This window comes from Macaca nemestrina, chromosome 10 (assembly GCF_043159975.1).
Source record: "Macaca nemestrina isolate mMacNem1 chromosome 10, mMacNem.hap1, whole genome shotgun sequence".
NCBI lineage: Eukaryota > Metazoa > Chordata > Mammalia > Primates > Cercopithecidae > Macaca > Macaca nemestrina.
In genome coordinates, this window is record NC_092134.1 from 63,352,197 (window position 1) to 63,372,416 (window position 20,220).

Consider the following 20,220-nt stretch of genomic DNA (forward strand, 5'->3'; position numbering starts at 1 on the left):
CTACGTCCTTTTCTATGTATTTTCTATGTCTTTTTCACAATCTCATGAAGAAATAGCAGCTCACCTGACTAAGGGCCCTTGTTGAAAATAACTAATCTTCAGCTACTTAGTTCATTCCTGCAAAATAGAGGATTTAGCTGAAAGGGAGTAGAACAAAAATGCAAACTTTTATGAGCCTTATACCAGGGTCAAGACTAGACACAAGCATGAAGACAATGTTTGGCATTGGTATCCTTGACTTCTCCTTTCACTGCCCTTTCCCATCACGTTGCACACACAGAGTTCTCAAATGCCTAATTTATAAATGTATTACCTACTTCAGGAGTATTTGCTTGTCAACAAGTGACAGAGGACAAAGTTAGAATATGTAAATTGTTAATTTTAGAAATTTATAAATCTGTAAGCAATACGAGGAAGGTGTTTATGAACACATGACTTTCTCTACCTCAACAAGACAGTTTGATGTGGTAAAATGAACACTGGATAAGTATAGTAGACACAGTATTTTAAAAATCCATTCTTCCTTTTTGAGTAATAGTATAATAGTATTCCAATTACCTTTTGTGGAATTACTTCCCCTATTAAGTGAAAACTTGGTGAGACCGTGAATAAAGCACCTGCCTCCAGTGGCCAGGGTGTGGACGAATGACTCAAGGCAGGTCAATCTGATTGTTTCTTCCTGTTTCTTTAACTCTTTAATGTAATGATGCAGAGGTAAGGGTAAAACAACAGTTGGCACCTCTTATTCAATGATGGCTCTCTTTCAGTTCCTATTCCCGAGACTAACAAAGCTAACTGGTTTTTGTTTTTTCTGATCTTGGTACTCCAGGCTTCGCTTTACTTCTCTGAGCACCCCATAGTCTTCCAGGGTGATTATTTTTGCTTAGGTTAGCCAGGGAAGATTCTATTGCTTACAGCCAAAGACTCACATTAGATTCAAGGTATTAGGAGGCATGGTGGCTCTCTGTGAAATACTTAGCATCTCTGGCTCTGTTTTTTCATATGTGAAAAGGATGTGGTAGGACTACATGGTTTCTAATTTCTTCTCTAATTCTGAAAGGAAATAAATATATAAAGCTGGCCCTCCCTAAAAGCCACGAATAATTCTGAACATATGCCTATTCCTCGATGAATAAGTTGGGGGTTAATGCACTTTCCCATTAACTGTGACTTCTAATTTGGTCTCTTAGCATGCCTTCAGCCTCTAGGCCCTGGGATCCATTTAAGGCCATTTAGACAGAGGCCACATCTGTGGTATCTGAATTATCTGGCTAAGCATCCTGTATTCATTGGGTATTTGCCAACTGTATGCTAGATCAGGGTCTGTCAGAATGCCCTCATTTTGGAAAACGATTTAAATAGCAAGAAAAATTAGATCTTAGAAAGAAAAACCTGGGTATAGAGCTCAAGGAATTGCACAGCTGGGTATCATTAGCAATAATCAAACCTCATCCAGTATAAAAAGCAACAGAAAGTGATGATGTGGGAGCAGTGTTTATTTGTATGTGTAAGTAAGTTTATGTATATATTTATGTGTATGTTTGTATAAATGTATGTGTCTGCATAATAAAGTAGATGTATATAAAATTTTTTAAAATCTTGGTTTCCTTGACTGCTTCCCCCCTTCACCCTGAACTTGGATCTTTCTACTGTAATCCAGTGGGAGTGTTTGATGTATTGAAATCATCTTAGAATTTCACAGTCTTTGAGGCAGCAACTTTGATGCTGCAGACACAGAGGAGGGCCAAATAAATACTATTAACAGGAAAAAAAGTGCAAATACTAAATAGCTACTGGAGAATCTACTTTCTAAAAACATATCCATGAAAGAGTCACATCTTTTTTCTCCATAATGACTAATGTTTTATTATAAAGGAATATTATTATTTTAGAAAACAAAAACTTGGAAAATATACGAAGTATATATAAAGGAGCAGGTAAATGTTACCTACACTCTTACCACTCAGAGCTATTAAGTAACATTTTTGGATATTTTCTTTAATTTGCAGAAGGTAGTTTTTAATGAGAGAATCCAAATTTGGGATTGCTGAGCTTAGTCTGGAAATTCTTAATTGCAGACATGCATTTGGTCACCAATTTGCTAAATGGAAATAAAATAAGAGTTCCCTTAGTATTGCTTAATGTAACTTTATAAATAGACTTTAAAATCACTGTTATACAAATTTTCTTTTTGAAGCTTAAATTTGGCATTTTACATTTGCCCCTCCAAACCCATTCTCTTTAACCTGCTCTATTGCACCAATCTCTGCTCACCTTCAAGTGTAAGCCCAAAGCCCCTCCAACCACACAAATCCATAGCACACATTAAGCATAGGAAGAGACAGTCAATAATAATTGAACACTTACCATGTGTCAGGCAGCACACCAAAGGCTTTACATATATATATGTGTAAGTGTACACACACACACACACACACACACACACTAGGTTGATCCTCAAATCCAAAGGCTTTTTATGTGTCATCTTGTTTAATCCTTACAAAACCTTATGAAATAGGTATTATTCACATGCTTACTTTACTAATGAAGAAACTTCATTTCAAAGAGATCGACTGACTTGCTTAAGATGCTCATAAGCTAGTTACTGGTAAAGCTGACACTTCAGCTTAGGTCTACCTGATTCCAAAGCCACTATGCTACTGCAACGTATAAGGACAAAGAAAAGGCAGTGGCCATACCTAGACAAAATTTTGAAGAAGACAAAAGTCTGTGTTTTGTGCTCTCAATTCCCAGCCAATAGAAACCCATTTTAAAAGTATAGTGTTTGATGAGAAGGAGAATCTTCATCAAAGGCTTTATGTATTAAGTATTAAGATGGGTGGAATGCTCTTAACATTATGATGTTCATAAGGAACATTGATGTCTAGGACATTAGAGCTCACAGGATACTTAGTATGATCTAATTTAATTCCTTCAATTTACAGATTAAAAAACTGAGGCCTGGAGGGATGAGGTTACAATTTATTGTCAATAACAGAGCATCGTAATTGTAATTCTACAGCCTAGAATCTGGGTCCCTTTTTCTTTCAATCTACAGATTCCAGAAAACACCAAGGCCTTTTTGTTTCATAATGTAGATTAATCTGATGAAGCAAAATGACTTTGAATGAACTTTAGAGGGTATTTCTTGTGTATCTGCTAGCTGATTTTTCTCTAGGTTCAGTTATTTTAGGTCAAAGCCAAATAGTGACTAATACTTACTTTACAGGCTTTGTGTCTTTCTGATATTTTATCAACAGAATGACTTGAGATTTAATCAATGCATATCTCTAAGTCTAAAAATCCCTCACCTAAAGCTTTTTCTGTAGCACCTATGTGTTATGATTTATATGTAATTGATAAGGTAGAAGTTACGCCTAAAATGATTTCACATTTCAATGTGTGTTACTTTTTTCTATTTGGTTCTCTGTTTTAACTTTTAAAACGGAAATGTGTTGAACACAAAGAGTAATCAAATGAAACAACAGTATAAAACACAGTCTCTTCATTTAGTTTAACAGTAGTCTAGAAAGTAAAAGGATAAATTGAGGTATATAGTTTTATACCTGTTTGAATCCCTATGATTTTTCTCTCAAATGTACTTAACCTTGACAGAGTTCATTCTGAATAGTCCCATCATTACTCCAGTGCTTCTCCTCAATCCAGAAATCAAAAACATATATTTAAGCCACTTTACCTTCAGACTCTACTTTCCTTTTTTTTTTTTTTTTTTTTTTTTACCTTAAACATGATCTTGAGCCTCTGGGTTTGACTACTTAAAATAATTAGAATGCAAAAATAACAAGAACATTTCTCATTAGGATAGAAATGATGAGGACAAAATGTCCATTTAGTTTTATTTTGATAAAGTGAGCTGGAATTCCCAGAAGATTGAATAAGGATAGTGAGGGCAAATGCTATCAGATTTGTGGACTCATAAAGTAATTCTGTAGATATCATTTGACTAAATATATGTTTTGCAAAACTAAGCTCTGTCAGCACCACACCCAGATTATTTACTATAGTGTGCATTTCAAATGAACACATATGGATTTTCTATTTTAATGCATTTTCTTTGAGTTAGCTGAAGGTGTGGGTTGTGTTAATTAAATGAAGAGAAGGAGATCTAAATGCTGGATGAAAAATGAAGGTGATGGACACCTATAATTTGTATATTTAGTAATCTATCAAAAGCATAGTAAGTAATGAAGGAGTGATCACATTTATAAATCTCTTGCATTTAAGAATGCTCATAAGTTATTCAAATTTAGTTACATTTATACTTAGGAATGTAAAAAAAGGTGGACATTTGTACATTTTAATATTCACTAATTACACAGTACTTAGAAATATCTTATAATATACTTTTGGCACATGACATAAAGAACATTAACAGTGTTTGTGCATCCAGAAATTATCTCCTCAATTCCCTGACAGTAGCAAAAGCTGGAGGAGAAAAAGGATTTCCACATAATTTATATGAGAGGCTCTCTTCTGTGATGTTCAATGATTGCAGTCCTGTGTAGGGCTTAGATCCATTCATTATCAAATATTTACTAAATGTCTACTGTGTGCCAGGCACTGGGCTGGGTTCTGGATATACAATGGTGAATAAGGTATACATTACTCTAGCTTCCTGGAGTTTCTAGTTTTACGGGCAAGAAAGATAAGATAAATAAATAATTACAAATTGTAAAAGTTCTGTAAAAGAAACAAACAGAGAACTCTGGTAGGGAATATCTCAGTTAAAGGGGATAGGCAAAGAAGACTCCTGTCAAGAGATGACATTGAAATGGAATGCATGGTGAAGTAGGGAGTGAATGGTGCTCTTGGTTTCTACCATTTATTGAGTCACAGGCCTGGGCTAAAATTTTTTTATATATTATTCAACAGCTCTATAATATGATGCCCACGTTACAAATGAGAAAACCAAGGGCTTCATTACTCAGGTCACAAAGCTGGTAAGAGATCTGAGATGGGAGAATGACATGGAGTCTGAATCCAGAGTTCATACCTTTTGAAGCAGTAATTCCATTTCTAGGAAAAATATCAAAAAGGAATAACCAGAAATTTAGACACAAATTTACTGAACAAGATAATTCTCTGAACTCATTTTAAAAATGGCACTAGTCTTTTATTTGGGGGCTGAGGAAGGATTTCAGATTAAGCTTATAGTTTCACTTAATAATATTCCTCATCTTCCTTTTTAAAAATGATTCATTGGTTTTTAATATATTCACAGAGATGTGAAATCATCACTACAATCAATTTTAGACATTTTCATCAACTTGAAAAGAAACTCCATACTCTTTGGCCTCCCACTATTCCTCATTTCTAGGCAACCACTAAACATGTTGTTATAGATTAGCCTATTTCATATATATCGAGTTATATATACACTTCAGTCATTTGTGACTGGCTTCTTTCATTTAGAATAATTTTCCAAAGTTCATCCGTGTTGTAGCATGTATTAGTATGGATATACCACCTTTTATTTGTCTGTTCATCAGCTGGTGGCGGTTTAGGTTGGTTCTACTTTTTAAGCCATTAAAATTATTATTATTATTATCATTATTTTTGAAATGGAATCTTGCTCTGTTGCCCAGGCTGGAGTGCAGTGGTGCAATCTTGGCTCTCTGCAACCTCTGACTATGGGCGGGCGCCACGATGCCCAGCTGATTTTTTTCTTTTTGGGGGGGTGTGGGGGGAGACGGAGTCTTGCTCTGTGGCCCAGGCTGGACTGCAGTGGCGCAATCTCGGCTCACTGCAAGCTCCGCCTCCCAGGTTCACGCCGTTCTCCTGCCTCAGTCTCCCGAGTAGCTGGGACTACAGGCACCCGCCACTACGCCTGGCTAATTTTTTAATATTTTTAGTAGAGATGGGGTTTCACTTGTGTTAGCCAGGATGGTCTCGATCTCCTGACCTCGTGATCGCCCACCTCAGCCTCCCAAAGTGCTGGGATTACAGGCATGAGCCACTGCTCACGGCCGATATTTTTTGTATTTTTAGTAGAGATGGGGTTTCACTGCGTTAGCCAGGATAGTCTGGATCTCCTGACCTCGTGATCCACCCGCCTGGGCCTCCCAAAGTTTTGGGATTACAGTGGTGAGCCACTGCTCCCAGCTAAAATTATTTTTTAAAATTACTTTTATTTGTACAAATTTATGGGGGTACATGTGAAATTTTGTTAATGTGTATAATATGTCATGATCAAGTCAGGGTGTTTAGGGTGTACATTATTCAGATACAACACATTTCTATTAACTATAGTCACCCTCCTTTAAGACCTGAAGTTTATTCCTCTGACAATATGTTTGCGCTCTTTAGCCCACCTCTCTTCAACCTCCCCACTTCTCGGAATTATGCTTCCCAGTCTCGGTTACCTATCTTTCCATTCCCTATCTCCTGCATAAAGTGATAACATGCAATATTTGTCTTTTTGAACCTGACTTATTTCACTTACGAAAATGACCTCCAGTTCCATCATGTTGCTGCAAATGACATTTCATTCTATTTTATGGCTGAAGAGTATTCCGTTGTATACCACATTTTCTTTATCCATTCATCCACTGATTAACACTTAGGTTGATTGTATATCTTTGCTATTGTGAATAGTGTTGCAATAAACATGTGAGTGCAGGTATCCCTTTGATAGATTGATTTATTTGCTTTTGAGTAAATACTTAGTAGTGAGATTGCTTGATCGAATGTTGATTCTATTTTTAGTTTTGGAGATATCTCCATGCTGTTTTCCACAGTGGCTGTACTATTTTACATTCCCACCAACAGTGTATAAGAGTTTTCTTTTCTCTGCATCCTCACCAACATTCATTATTTCTTGACTCTTTAATAATAACCATTCCGCAGTCTGGATTAAGATGCTATCTCATTGTGGTTTTGGTTTGTATTTATCTGATGATTAGTGATGTCAAGCATTTTTTCCCTGTAGCTCTTGGCCGTTTGTATGTCTTGTTTTGAGAAATACCTATTCATGTTCTTTGCCCCCTTTTGGTGGGACTATTTTTCTCCTGTTGATTTGTTTGACTTCCTTGTATATTCTGGATATTGGTCACTTGTTGGACGAATAGTTTGCAAATGTTTTCTGTCATTCAACAGGTCATCTTTTCACTCTGATGATTACGTCCTTTGTTGTGCAAAAGACTTTCAGTTTAATTAAGTCCCATTTGTCTATTTTTGTTGTTGTTGCCTGTGCTTTTAAAGTCTTAGTCACAAATTATTTGCCTAGACAAATGCCCAGGAGAGTTTTTCCTAGGTTTCCTTCTACTATTTTTATAGTGTGGGTCCTATGTTTAACACTAATCCATTTTTGGTTGGTTTTTGCTTACAGTGGAAAATAGGGATCCAGCTCCTTTTTCTGAAAGTGGCTATCCAATTTTCCCAGCACCATTTATTGAACATGGTATCCTTTCCTTAACTTAAGTTCTTCTAGGCTTTGTTGAAGAGCAATTGGCTGCAAATATGTGACGATTTCTGGATTCTCTTTGCTGTTCCATTGGTCTTTGTGTCTATGTTTATACCAATATCATGCTGTTTGGGTTAGTATATAGCTTTGTAATATATTTTGAAGTGAGGTAATGCGATACCTCCATCTTCATTGTTTTTTGCTCAGGATTGCTTTGGCTTTTTGGGCTCTATTTTGGTTCCATACAAATTTTAGGATTGTTTTTTCTAATTCTGTGAAGAATGCATTGGTATTTTGATAGGGATTGTATTGAATCTGTAGATTGCTTTGGGCAATATGGTCATATTAATGATATTAATTCTTCTGTTCCATGAGCATGGGATGTTTTTCCACTTGTTTTTGTCATCTTCAATTTCTTTCATTAGTATTTTGTAGTTCTCCTTGTAGAGATTGTTCACCTCCTTGGTTAACTTTATACCTAGGTTTGGTGTTTTTTGTTTGTTTGTTTGTTTTGTTTTTGTAGCTATTGTAAATGATATTTCTTTCTCAGCTAGATCATTACTCGTGAATAAAATGCTATTGATTTTTGCATATTATTTTGTGTTCTACAACTTATCTGAATTCATTTATTAAATCTTAGAGTTTTCGGGTTGAGTCTTTTTTTTTTTTTAACATTTTTAGTAAATGTTTATTTTTTACATTCCTTAAAAACAAAACAAAAATCACAAGTTTAATACTAACCCTTTGAAATATTGTACACCAAAGCCACCTTACTCATGCAGCAAGTCGGTCTATGTTCTCTTTACTTCTGTTTGCCAGATGATCCTTAATAATTTCTACAAACAGATTCCTCTTCAACAGATTATATGCAAGAGGTAAAAGCTGACCAGTAACTTTAGGAAAATAATGTGAGCCATAGCAAAAGAGGTCCATTCCCAACTCAAACCCCATCCCATAATCACATTCATCATTAGCAAACTGCACAAAAGTCATCATTTCCTGAATGGGAGCAAAAACTTTCAGTCTCAACTTCTGTCTTGCAAATTCTCTTGAGGTCAGCATGTGTTTCAGGCAGTTCTCTGTACCTAACATCATTTTTATCTACTGGAACAACAAAGCACCATGAAAGGTCTTTGTCACAACTTTCTTATCTCTCTGTTTCATCTTCATGGTTCTCTGTTCCAATGAGTACCCTGGCTGCTTTTGTAAGTTTTTATCTATGTTTTTCAGGAGATTAGTTTTCTTTTTATCCGTTACTGTGGGTTGAGTCTTTAGGTTTTTCAAAATATAAGATTATATCATCAGCAAACAGGGACAATTGGACTTTCTCTTTTCCAGTTTGAGTGCCTTTTATTTCATTCTCTTGCCTGATTGCTCTAGCTAGGACTCTAGATATTGATTGCTCTAGCTAAGACTTCCAGTACTATGTTGAATAAGAGTGGTGAAAGCAGACATCTTTGTTTTGTTTACGTTCTTAGAGAAGACTTTTGACTTTTCCCTTATTCAGTATGATGTTAGTTACAGATTTGTCATATATGGTCTTTATTATTTTAGGTATGTTCCTTCTATGCTTGGTTTTTTGAAAGTTTTTATCATGAAGAAATGTTGAATTTTATTAAATGCTTTTTCAGGAATTTTGTGTCTATGTTCATCAGGAATCTTGTTTTTTTGTTGTGTCCTTGTCTGGTTTTGGTATCAGGTAATGCTGGCCTTGTCAAATGAATTAGAAAAAATTCCATCCTTTTTGATATTTTGTAATAGTTTCATAAGGATTGGTATTAATTTGTTGTACATTTGGTGTAATTTGACTCTAAATCCATCTGGTACAGGGCTTTTCTTTGTTGGGAGATTTTTGAAATTACTGATTCAATCTCACTACTCATTTTTAGTCTGTTCAGGTTTTCTATTTCTTTTTAATTCAATCTTGACAGGTCCTATGTTTCCAGGAATTTATCCATTTCCTCTATGTTTTCCAGTTTGTCAGTGTATAGTTTTTCATAAGTCTCTGATGATCTTTTATATTTCTGTGGTATCATTTGTAATGTCTCCTTTTTCATTTCTGATTTTATTTGGGTCTTCTTTCCTCTTTTCTTGGTTAGTACAGCTAGGAATTTATCAATTTTTTTTTATCTTTTTGAAAAATCAACTTCACATTTCATTGATCCTTTGTATTTTTTTTTAGTCTCCATTTCATTCATTCCTACCTTGATCTTTATTATTTCTTTTCTTATGCTAATTTGGGGATTGGTTTGTTCTTGCTTTTCTAGTTCCTTGAGGTGAATTGTTTTATTGTTAATTTGTAATCTTTCGTGTGTGTGTGTGTGTGTGTGTGTGTGTGTGTGTGTGTGTGTGTGTGAGACAGAGTCTCACTCTGTTGCCTAGAGTGGAGTGCAGTGACACAATCTTGGATCACTGTACTACAACCTCCGCCTCCTGGGTTCAAGCAATTCTCATGCCTCAGCCTCTGGAGAACCTGGGATTGCAGGTGCGTGGTGCCATGCCTGGCTAATTTTTGTATTTTTAGTAGAGATGGGGTTTTGCAATGTTAGCCAGACTAGTCTCAAACTCCTGACCTCAAGTGATCCACTGCCTCAGCCTCCCAAAGTGCTGGGATTACAGGCATGAGCCACCGCGCCTAGCCTAATTTGTAATCTTTCTACCTTTTTGATGTAGGCAGTTGTTGCTATAAACTTCTCTCTTAGAACTGCTTTTGTCGTATCTTACAGTTTTGGTATGTTGTATTTCTATTTTCATTTGTTTTCAGAAATTTTTTGGTTTTATTTTAATTTTTTAATTGACCCTATGGTCATACAGGAACATATTGTTTAATTTCCATGTATTTGTATAGTTTCCAAAGTTCTCTTGGTATTGATTCCTAGTTTTACTCCATTATGGTCTTAGAAGACACTTAATATGACTTCAATTAAAAAAAAACCTGTTAAGGTTCCTTTTGTGTCCTAACATATGGTCTCTCCTGAAGAATGTTCATGTGATGATGAAAAAAATGTATATTCTGCAGCTGTTGGATAGAATGTTCTGTAAATGTCTGTTAGATCCATTTGGTCTAAAGTGCAGTTTAAATCCAGTGTTTCTTTTTTTATTTTCTGTCTATGTGATTTGTCTACTGCTGAGAGTGGGTGTTAAAGTCCCCCACTATGATTGTTTTGTAGTCTATCTCTCTTTATACCTAGTAATATTTGCTTTATGAATGTGGGTGCACAAGTGTTAGGTGCATATATATTTAGAAGTGTTATATCCTCTTTCTGCATTGATCCTTTTATCATTATATAATGACATTCTTTGTATTTTGTATATTTTTTGCTGCTTTTGACTGAAAGTCTGTTTTAGCTGATGTAAGTGTAGCTACTTCTGCTCACTTTTGGTTTCTGTTTGCATAGAATCTTTTTCTATCCATCTACTTTCAGTCTATACATGTTTTTATTGGTAAGACGAGTTTCCTGCAAGCAGTGTATAGTTGAATAATATTTTTAAAATCCATTTGGCCATTCTGTATCTCTTAAGTGGATAATTTAATATGTTTATATTCAAGATTATTGATATGTGAGGCTTTGTTCCTATCGTATTGTTAATTTTTTCTGGTTGATTTATATATTCTTTGTTCTTTACTTTTTCTCTTATTGTTTGTCATTGTGTTTTGGTGGATTTCTGAGTAGTACCATGATTCTTTTCTCTTCTTCCTTTGTGTAATTGCTTTACCAGTGAGTTTTATACTTTCAGGTGTTTTCATGATGTTAAATGTCATTCTTTCACTTCCAGGTTCAGCATTCCCTTGAACATTTATTGTAGGACAAGTCTAGTGGTAATAATTTCCTTAGCATTTGCTTCTCTGGAAAGATTTTATTTCTCCTTCATTTTTAAAGGATAAATTGGTTGTATATAGTATTCTTGGCTGATAGTTTTTAAAAAATTCACTTTGATTATATCATCTCATTCTCTTCTGGCCTGTAAGGTTTCTGTGGAGTGATTCACATAGTTTGATGAGGTTTCCATTATAGGTTACTAGATGTTTTTCTCTTCTTATTTTTAGGAGTCACTCCTTATCTTTGACTTTAGACAGCTTGACTATAAGGTACTATGGAGAAGAACTTTTGGCATTGTATCTGCCTGAGGTTCACTGAGCCTCCTTTATATGAATGTTTAAATCTCTTGCTAGACTTAGGAAATTTTCATCTATTATTTTGTTATGTAAGTTTTCTAATCTTTTCACATTTTCTTCACCCTTGGGAATGCCAATAGTTTAAATATTCTGTCACTTTATGTTGTCCCAAATGTCACGAAGGCTTTGCTCATTCCTTTTTAATCTGTTTTCTTTATATTTACCTGCTGAATTGTTTCAAAAGACTTGTCTTCAAATTCTGAGAATTTTTATTCTGCTTGATCTAGTTTATTGTTGAAACTTTTACATGTATTTTTTATTTTCTACAATGAATTCTTCAGTTCCAGAATTTCTATTTAGTATCTTTTTTTTTTTTTAAATGTATCTCTTTGGTAAATTTCTGATTCATATTCTGAATTATTTTTCTGATTTCTTTGTATTGTTTTTCAGAATTCTCTTGTATCTCACTAAGTTTCTTTAAAATCAATATTTTGAATCCTTCATCTGGGATTTTTGATTTTTTTTTTTAGCACATCAGAGTTGCAAAGTATATCTGGGATTTTGACCTTTTTAAAAATTAAGATATATTACTGGAGAATTATTGTGTTCCTTTGCGGGTCACATTTCTTTGATTTTTCATGTTTCCTTTGTCCTTACGTTGACATCTGCACATCTGGTATAATAGTCACTTCTTCCTATTTTTACATTAATTTTATAGGGGAAAACCTTTTTTCCTATAGATGTATCTGTAGTGTTGGCTGGATAGGGCACTTTGGCTTTGATTCTGGGTGTGTGGAGTAATGTGGTCTCTATGATTTTTTTAGGTATAAAAAGTGTTAGTGGTATCTGTGATTTCCTTGGTAGGTTAGGGTGGTTTTTAGTGGAGTTTGTGGTGAAGTTGAGCTGGGACTGAGATGCCAGGTAGGCCAGTCTTCAGACCCTAGTGGTGGCAGGGGTGGGCTAAGAGTGCCTATCCTTATGCCTTACGGCAGTTTATGCTAGCACTGGTGTTGGCAGTTACCAGCAGACCAATTCTTGGGCCTTCTTGTGGCTTAGTCAGATGCCAGCAGTAGCAACAGTGGTCTGGGCAGATGGGCATGTTCTCAGACCCCTGGGAAACTGGTATGAGAGATGGGTGATGGCAGTAGCAGTGGTGGGACAAATCTCTAGGTCCCAAGCAGTGTGTGCTGATGTTGGAAGTGGCTGTGATGAGCTAGGTGGGCCAGTCTCTAGGCACACAGGTGGTGCTTGCAGGTAGGTGCCAGCTGAGGTGGTACTGGCCAGGAATTTAGGCCCAAATTCAAGACCCTGGAGCACTCAGGTACTCAGTGTGGTGAATTGGGTTGGGCCATCCCCAGGACTCTGGGCTATGCCATCTCTCTCAGAGCAGTAGGGATAAAGCCTTGCTGGGTAGGCTTGTGCTCAAGTTACCTAATGGTGAGAGCAAGCACTAGCCATGGTCAGCAGGAACAGAACAATTCTCAGGCCCCAGGTGGAGTGCTAAGTTGGAGGTCTGTAACAGCCTTCAGTGGCAGGGCCTCAGTTGGGGCATTCCTCAGTAACTATGGCCTTGCCTGTTGGCTAGGGAATGCTTGTCCCTTTCATGTCCCAGTCCCCATAGGCTTGCTATCCAGCTTTGATGGCCACAGCCTACACCTAGCTCATGTCCCAGCCCTGGTTGCAGGAGCCCCCATGCAGCTTGCAACTCAGTCCCAATGGCAACCTGTTCTCTGTTCACATCCCAGTCTCAGTCCTGGCAGTATTCACTTCCCAGCCCCAGCAGCTGCAGCTCACTCCTAGCATGCTTCTCAGTCCTGGATGCAGGGGAACTCTCAGCACACACCCTAGTCACAGCAGTGACAGCCTGAGTTTCCCTAATAACTCAGACCCAGTGCCACCAGACCCCAGGACAATGTGAAGTCTTCCAAAGGCTAGTTTGAAAGTGACACCCTGCTCTAGCTCTGTATCTGCTTAGGTCTCAGAAAGGGTGTGGGACCCAGCACAAGCTCCCTCCCTGTAGCTGTTCCATCCCACGGTCTCCTGGCAGCTCTCTGTGTTAGTTTCAGGGCTTGGGAGTGTCAACGGGCTCTCTTGTGATGAGGATTGTATGATTCTATGGTGGGTCTGTGGGTCACTGGAAGTCTCTCACGCTCTCTTCATGTTGGGAAGTCATTCCAACCTCCCAGCTGATTCCAGACAAGTTGGCTTCCTCTTTTGCTTCCTCTTCCTTGATGTTGGTGTTTCCTGTCACTTCTTTGTTGAATTCCAGTGTTCTCTCTTGGGTAAAATATTAAAAATACACTTATTTATACACTATTTTGATTCTTCTAAGTGGAAGAGGTAGGCATGCAATGCTTCTAGTCAGCCATCTTGAAGCCCCTCCTTGTCTTCCATTTTTAAATGATTTATATGTAAGAGGTTGATATGGTTTGGCTCTGTGTCCCCACTGAAATCTCATCTCTAATTGTAATCCCCACAAGTTGACCTGGTGGGAGGTGATTGGATCATGGAGGTGGTTTCCCATGAACATGCCCATCTGCCCAGGCCACTGCTGCCACTACTGGCATCTGAGTAAGCAACAGGAAGGCCCAAGAATTGACCTGCAGGTGAATGCCAACATCAATGCTAGCATAAACTTCCTTAGGGCACAAAGATAGGCACTTTCACGGGGGAAACCCATGGCTGTTCTCATAACACTGAGTCAGTTCTCATGAGAGCAGACAGTTTTGAAGTGTGGCACCTCTTTGCTCTCTCTCTTGCCACCATGTAAGATGTGCCTTGCTTCCCCTTCGCCTTCTGCCATGATCGTAAGTTTCCACTGAGGTCTCCCAGCCATGCAGAACTGTGAGCCAATTAAACCTCTTTTGTTTATAAATTATCTAGTCTCAGGTAATATTTTTATAGCAGTGTGAGAATGGACAAATACAGAGGCTACAAAATAGTAACCATCAAAATTCTAAAAAAGTGGTCAAATTTTATCAGGTTGTATATAGAGAAAGGCAAGGAAATAGATAGAGATAGGAACATGTAAAAGTGAAAGGCAAGAAATAACCACAGAGGAGATGAGTTTTGAGTAATGGAAGAAAGTCTTTCTGTTAGATGTTAGTCTGAAAGATGGTTTTTTCTCTGCACTATCTAAAGCTAGTGAGAGTTATAGGGTTATCCTAAACACAATTAAAGAAAACACTGTCAGACATTTTTCAGGAAGCTGTAATGAAGAATATTTTTATATAATGGGAACCTCTCCAATATTTCCTTAGGGCAAATTCACATTTGTGCAAAATTAAATAAGAACAGAAAACCTAGGGCAATAGAAAGTATGTTTTATGAAATCCATGTAGCTTGGTTTGAAAGTTATACTTTTAATGACTATGAAATAAGGCAGGCAGAGAGAATGAGAATTCTTGTCCAATTTGAGTATTAGTTTTGATCTATGGAATGGTTTGGACCCACTTAGATTATGATTCTGTAGAAGCTAATTAATGAAAAGACCCATCAGAAAAATTACCCAAAACTTGGAAATGAGGCAAAAATAAAAACAAAACAAAATGGTGACAGCATGACTTTCAGTATGAAACAGTAGAAAAGGCCACCCAAGGACTGTTCTTCTCAGTGCTACTGTAATTCTGTAATTATAGGCTCAGGCTTAGTAAGTCACTCATTAACTGAGAGACTTTGTCAGGTAGAGATGTTGGTAATTTCTGCGGAACAGATGACTATAGAGATTTATGGCCTACTGGTCATTACCAGTTTATATCTAACCCAACAATCTTATCCTAACGTTTGTTTGTTAAATGTCCTATCAATAATCCAGCTGCTTAACTGCTCTTTCAACCTATCATAACATCTTACTGGTTCTCCCATAATTTTATATTTGCTTGAGAGTCATGGTTTTGCTTTTTGAAAATTATACTTTAACAAGAAGAGTCCATCCTCATTACTCAGATTTATTTTTTATTAATACCCATTGAAGTAGGATTGTTATTTCTATGTCACTTGCAATTTACCATGAATACTTATTCCTAATACTTGACTTATAATGCTATGTATACTTATGTTAGTTAAATCTTCACAGAGATTTTATTGTTTTAAACTGGTGCTTATGCAAAATAATCCTCAAAAATTTTATAGGTGAAATACTCAAATTTGGTGGATGCAATTAACATTTTCAGTCAGGCCTGTACTGCCCAGAGTAGACAAACTAAGTAAGCAGTGGCCAATTTAGTGCTGCAACTGAGTGAAGTTGACATCATCACAGATCCTTCTGTATCTGTCTTTTGTCTCATTCTCTTTTTATCATTCTTCTTTGTCTCATTCTCTTTTTATCATCTGTATACACTTTGCAGGATATTTTGAGACAGGTTTTTTTAAAGAACAGTTGAGTTGGCCAGTATTTTATATCTGTTTGCATGCCTTTGTTTTTTGCCATTCACTAAGGTGAATGGATACCAAATTGCTAACAGTATCATATACCCTGGGGTTCTATGCCAGATAGTGTTCCACTGATTTAAAAGAATATGGACTGCCATTTGACAAACAATGCTCATTAATGGATTACTCCATTTCTTATGCTAGAAGTTAATGACAGATAGTTGAAATTGTTTTGAATTATGAGGAAACTTTTGATATGAATAAAGACTGATAGCAAAACATTCACTTACTGATCACATCTCACATATCTACATTCCATTAATTATGCATAAGGTGATGCTCATTGACTGAAGGTAATGTGTGTTTATTATGCTAATGTCCTGTGAAAATAACACCTTTTAAAATTCCCACCTCAAAGTATCCTGCATAACAGTTGAAAGTGACAACTGGAGCTTTACCAGGGGGCTGTATCAACTCATCACTATTTTTTACTTTTGTAAAAAAAAAAACCCAAGGTAGTTGAAATGTAAATACTCTAATTTTGCCTAATTATTGTATAACATCGTGTGCCTTATATTAACTGCTATCTCTTGTATATAAACCATTAGTCATCTTTCTGCAATGGCAAGAGAGAGTGTGTGCAGAGAGGCGAGGAGGGGAGGGGGGGACGACAAAGTTGCCATGTTATTGAAAAACAGCTAACGTTCCCTTTGTGTTTTATGTTTACTTTCTGTAGGCAAGTCAAATCATTGACAGGGTCTTGAATTCTTACGTCCCTCCAAAAGTCTCAAGACCTCTCACTGTGTCCTAACAGTTTAACCTTTTCTAAAAGAATTATCTGGCTTTTATCAGACACTAACAGATGCTTGAAGTGATGTTTGGCTAGTCAGTTAACATTTTCCTTCCAGATTTCCTTGTCTTGAAAAGGTGGTTATTGAAGTAGGTGATTGGGAAAATTCCTTTTAACTAAGCATTTTTGAATCTTTCATTTAGGCCTTGGTCTAATAATATCCAAGGATTTATAGGCTTTAACTAATTTGTAAGTTTTCTCTTAAAATAATAACACTGTACATTAGTGTTTATAAATCACTCCCAGCAATAGGCTTGTCTCTTCATACCTAACAATGTGTGGTGCATAGTAGGTGCTCAGTGTATGTTTGTTGTGAATTAATATATCCATCTATAAATGTTCAAACCTTCCTAGCTTAGGTGTTTTTTTTTTTTTTCTCCAAGTATTGGAACAACAGTAGATGAGAAAAGCATTTGGCCTTCACATACTTTCCTTCTGGACATCAGTTAATTATGTCCATTATAGTGTGTGAAAAGAAAACAAATACTGGGGCCCCCAAATCATTGAGCTAAAGGGGAAAGTCAACTTGGGAACTGCTTAGGGCAAACCTGCCTCCCATCCTATTCAATGTCACCTCTCTGCTCACTGAGATAAATGCATATCTGATTGCCTCCTTTGGAGAGGCTAATCAGAAAGCCAGAAGAATGCAACCATTTGTCTCTTATCTACCTATGACCTGGATGCCCCTTCCTCTGCTTTGAGTTGTCCCGCCTTTCCTGTCCTAACCAATGTTCATCTTACATATCTTACATCTTACATGATTGATATCTCATGTCTCCCTAAAATGTGTAAGATCAAACTGTTCTCTGACCACCTTGAGCACATGTCGTCAAGACCTCCTGAGGCTGTGTCGTGGGCATGAGTCCTCAACCTTGTCAAAATAAACTTTCTAAATTAACTGAGACCTGTCTCACATATTCGGGATTCACAAATGGAAGAGTAATCATTTCTTAAGTGATCTGCAAAAGGTAAAATGTGGAAAGAGCACTAGATTTGGACAGAGAACTGGTTTCTAGTCTGGCTTTGCAAGTCAGTTTAACAATTTTTTTTATCTGCAAAGCAAAAATAATATCTCATAGTGTTGTAATATATTTGAGGTACTTCATCATCTGCGAGGTGCTTTACAAATGTGAGATTTCTTCATTCTTTGATTAACTTATGTTGGGACTCAGAAAGCAATACACCCAAAGACTGACACTTTGACATACTGAGAGACCTTAGAAGCTGCGTTGGAATCATGGTCTCTCTAACCTTGTCTTGTTCCCCCACAGCCCCACCTCTGCCTGTGCATGGAGAGATTCTCTATGAAATTTCCTTATCAGACCAAAAAAGCTTCTTTCCACCAAAAAAAAAAAAAAAAAAAAAAAAACAAACAATCGTCTTAAACGGACTCCTTAAGGATCTTATCAAAAAACCAGGAAATATTAACATCCAGAGAGACTGTGAGTCTCCACGCCAGACAGACTTTTTTTTTTTTTTTTTTTGGAGAAGTGGTCTTGCTATGTCGCCTAGTCTGGAGTGCAGTGACTATTCATAGGTACCATCATAGTACTGTATAGGCTCAAACTCCTGGGCTCACTGCCAGCATACCTGGCTGAAGACTTTTCATCTGTTCTTTGAAAGGAAGCTCCAAAAGATTATTTGAATAACTTTATTTGCATAATAAGACAAACTTTGTTTCTGTGCAGCTCCACCTCCTGCCTCTCAGGTCCATGTATCTCTCCTCTATGAAAAAGGGTAAATAACCTTCTGTCCTCTATTGGGTTATCGGATAATCATTTTCTTGTGAATCCCCCATGCCATGCATGTTAAAATAAAATTTTATATGCCTTTTCTCCTATTAATCTGCCTTTTGTCAGTTGATTTTCAGTGAACCTTCAGAGGGTAACAGAGAAATTTTCCCTTGGTCCCCTACACTTACACAACTCTACATACAAAATTAAATCTTTTTTTTTTTTTTGAGATGGAGTCTCACTCTCCTGCCCAGGCTGGAGTGCAATGGCACAATCTCAGCTCATTGCAACCTCTGCCTCCTGGATTCAAGTGATTTCCTGCCTCAGCCTCCCAAGTAGCTGGGATTACAGGCACCTGCCACTATGCCCAGCTAATTTTTGTATTTTTAGTAGAGAGGGGGGTTTCACTATGTTGGCCAGGCTGGTCTCGAACTCCTGACCTCGTGATAAACCAGCCTCAGCCTCCCAAAGTGCTGGGATTATAGGCGTGAGCCCCCGTGCCTGGCCTTTAAATTAAATCTATTAATTCTTTTTTTTTTTTTTTTTTTTTTTTGAGACAGAGTCTCATTTTGTCAACCCGGCTGCAGTGCAGTAACACAAACACAACTCACTGCAACCTTGACCTCCTGGGCTCAAGCAGTCCTTCCACCTCAGCCTCCCAAGTAGCTGGGACTACAGGTGCATGCCACAACGCCCAGCTAATTTTTAATTTTTTTTTCTAAAGACTGGATTTTGCCATGTTGCCCAGGCTAATATCTATTAATTCTTTTCCCCTAGGATTGAAGGAGAAAACTGGAAAGATTGATGGACTTATGCTAACACAACCAAGCCTAAAAACCAGAGCAGTTGTGACAAGGTTGAAGTTCATTCATCAGAAGTGAATGAGATGGAAGTATTCACCTCTATAATTATTTTCCTCACCTTAATAATGATGACTGACCAATTAGGCTGGTCATTGACATTCATTATAAAGATGGCCATAACAGATGTTATCAGCTCCACTAGAAGTAATTTAAAGAAAAAACAATATAGGACTGGAAGTTAGGATGCCTAAGTTTAGTCTCCTGCCAAAGAGAAGGCATGTGATTTAAGGTTAATCACTCGGCCTTTCTGAGCCCATTTCCACTTCTGTGAAATTATGGTTTGGAGTAAATGACTTTCATGTTTCTGATTTGGTGTCATTGTGATTCCTTTTCCAGCCATGCCTCCCAGTGATGGAGCTGAGGCAGGTATTTCCTTTGATTACATTTTTTTATTACATTTTTATATCTCAAATTTATCTGGAACACCGTTTTAAACTGTTTCTTATTTTGTGCCTACTGATCATTGCTTTTTAGGTTAGCCAGAATACCAGTACTGGCTTTTATGATTTGATGTTTGAAAGGATGCTTCCAAAGGAAATTTAAAGAAACTGATAATTAAATTTATCAGTTCAGGGAATAAATTAGGCAGGTTCTTTTAACAACAAAAATGATGTTCTCAACACAGTCTAAATTAATAATAAGCCAAAATGTTCATATTCTAAGATTATGCATATCTAAACCATAGAATGAGACTGCTGATTTAATTAAACCAGATCAAATAAGAAGGTTTTTCTTCAGTAACACATCATCACTCAAGCTTAAAAATATTTTGAAAGTGAGATAACACCACATTCTAACCTCATCTTTACAGAGAAGAATTTTGCTTAGGGGAACAAAACAAATATGCTACATCTTGACTTTAA

At 36.9% G+C, this 20,220-nt stretch overlaps 1 long non-coding RNA gene across 1 annotated transcript in view; it reads left to right on the forward strand.

Moving 5' to 3' along the window:
* LOC139356705 (uncharacterized) overlaps positions 1 to 19,665 on the forward strand; it is a 43,113-nt gene extending 23,448 nt beyond the window's left edge. Inside the window, exon 2 of the long non-coding RNA XR_011609038.1 lies at positions 19,272 to 19,665. This is a non-coding gene — a long non-coding RNA (uncharacterized lncRNA). The remainder of the gene's footprint in view (positions 1 to 19,271) is intronic.
* Positions 19,666 to 20,220: the final 555 nt, after the last annotated feature.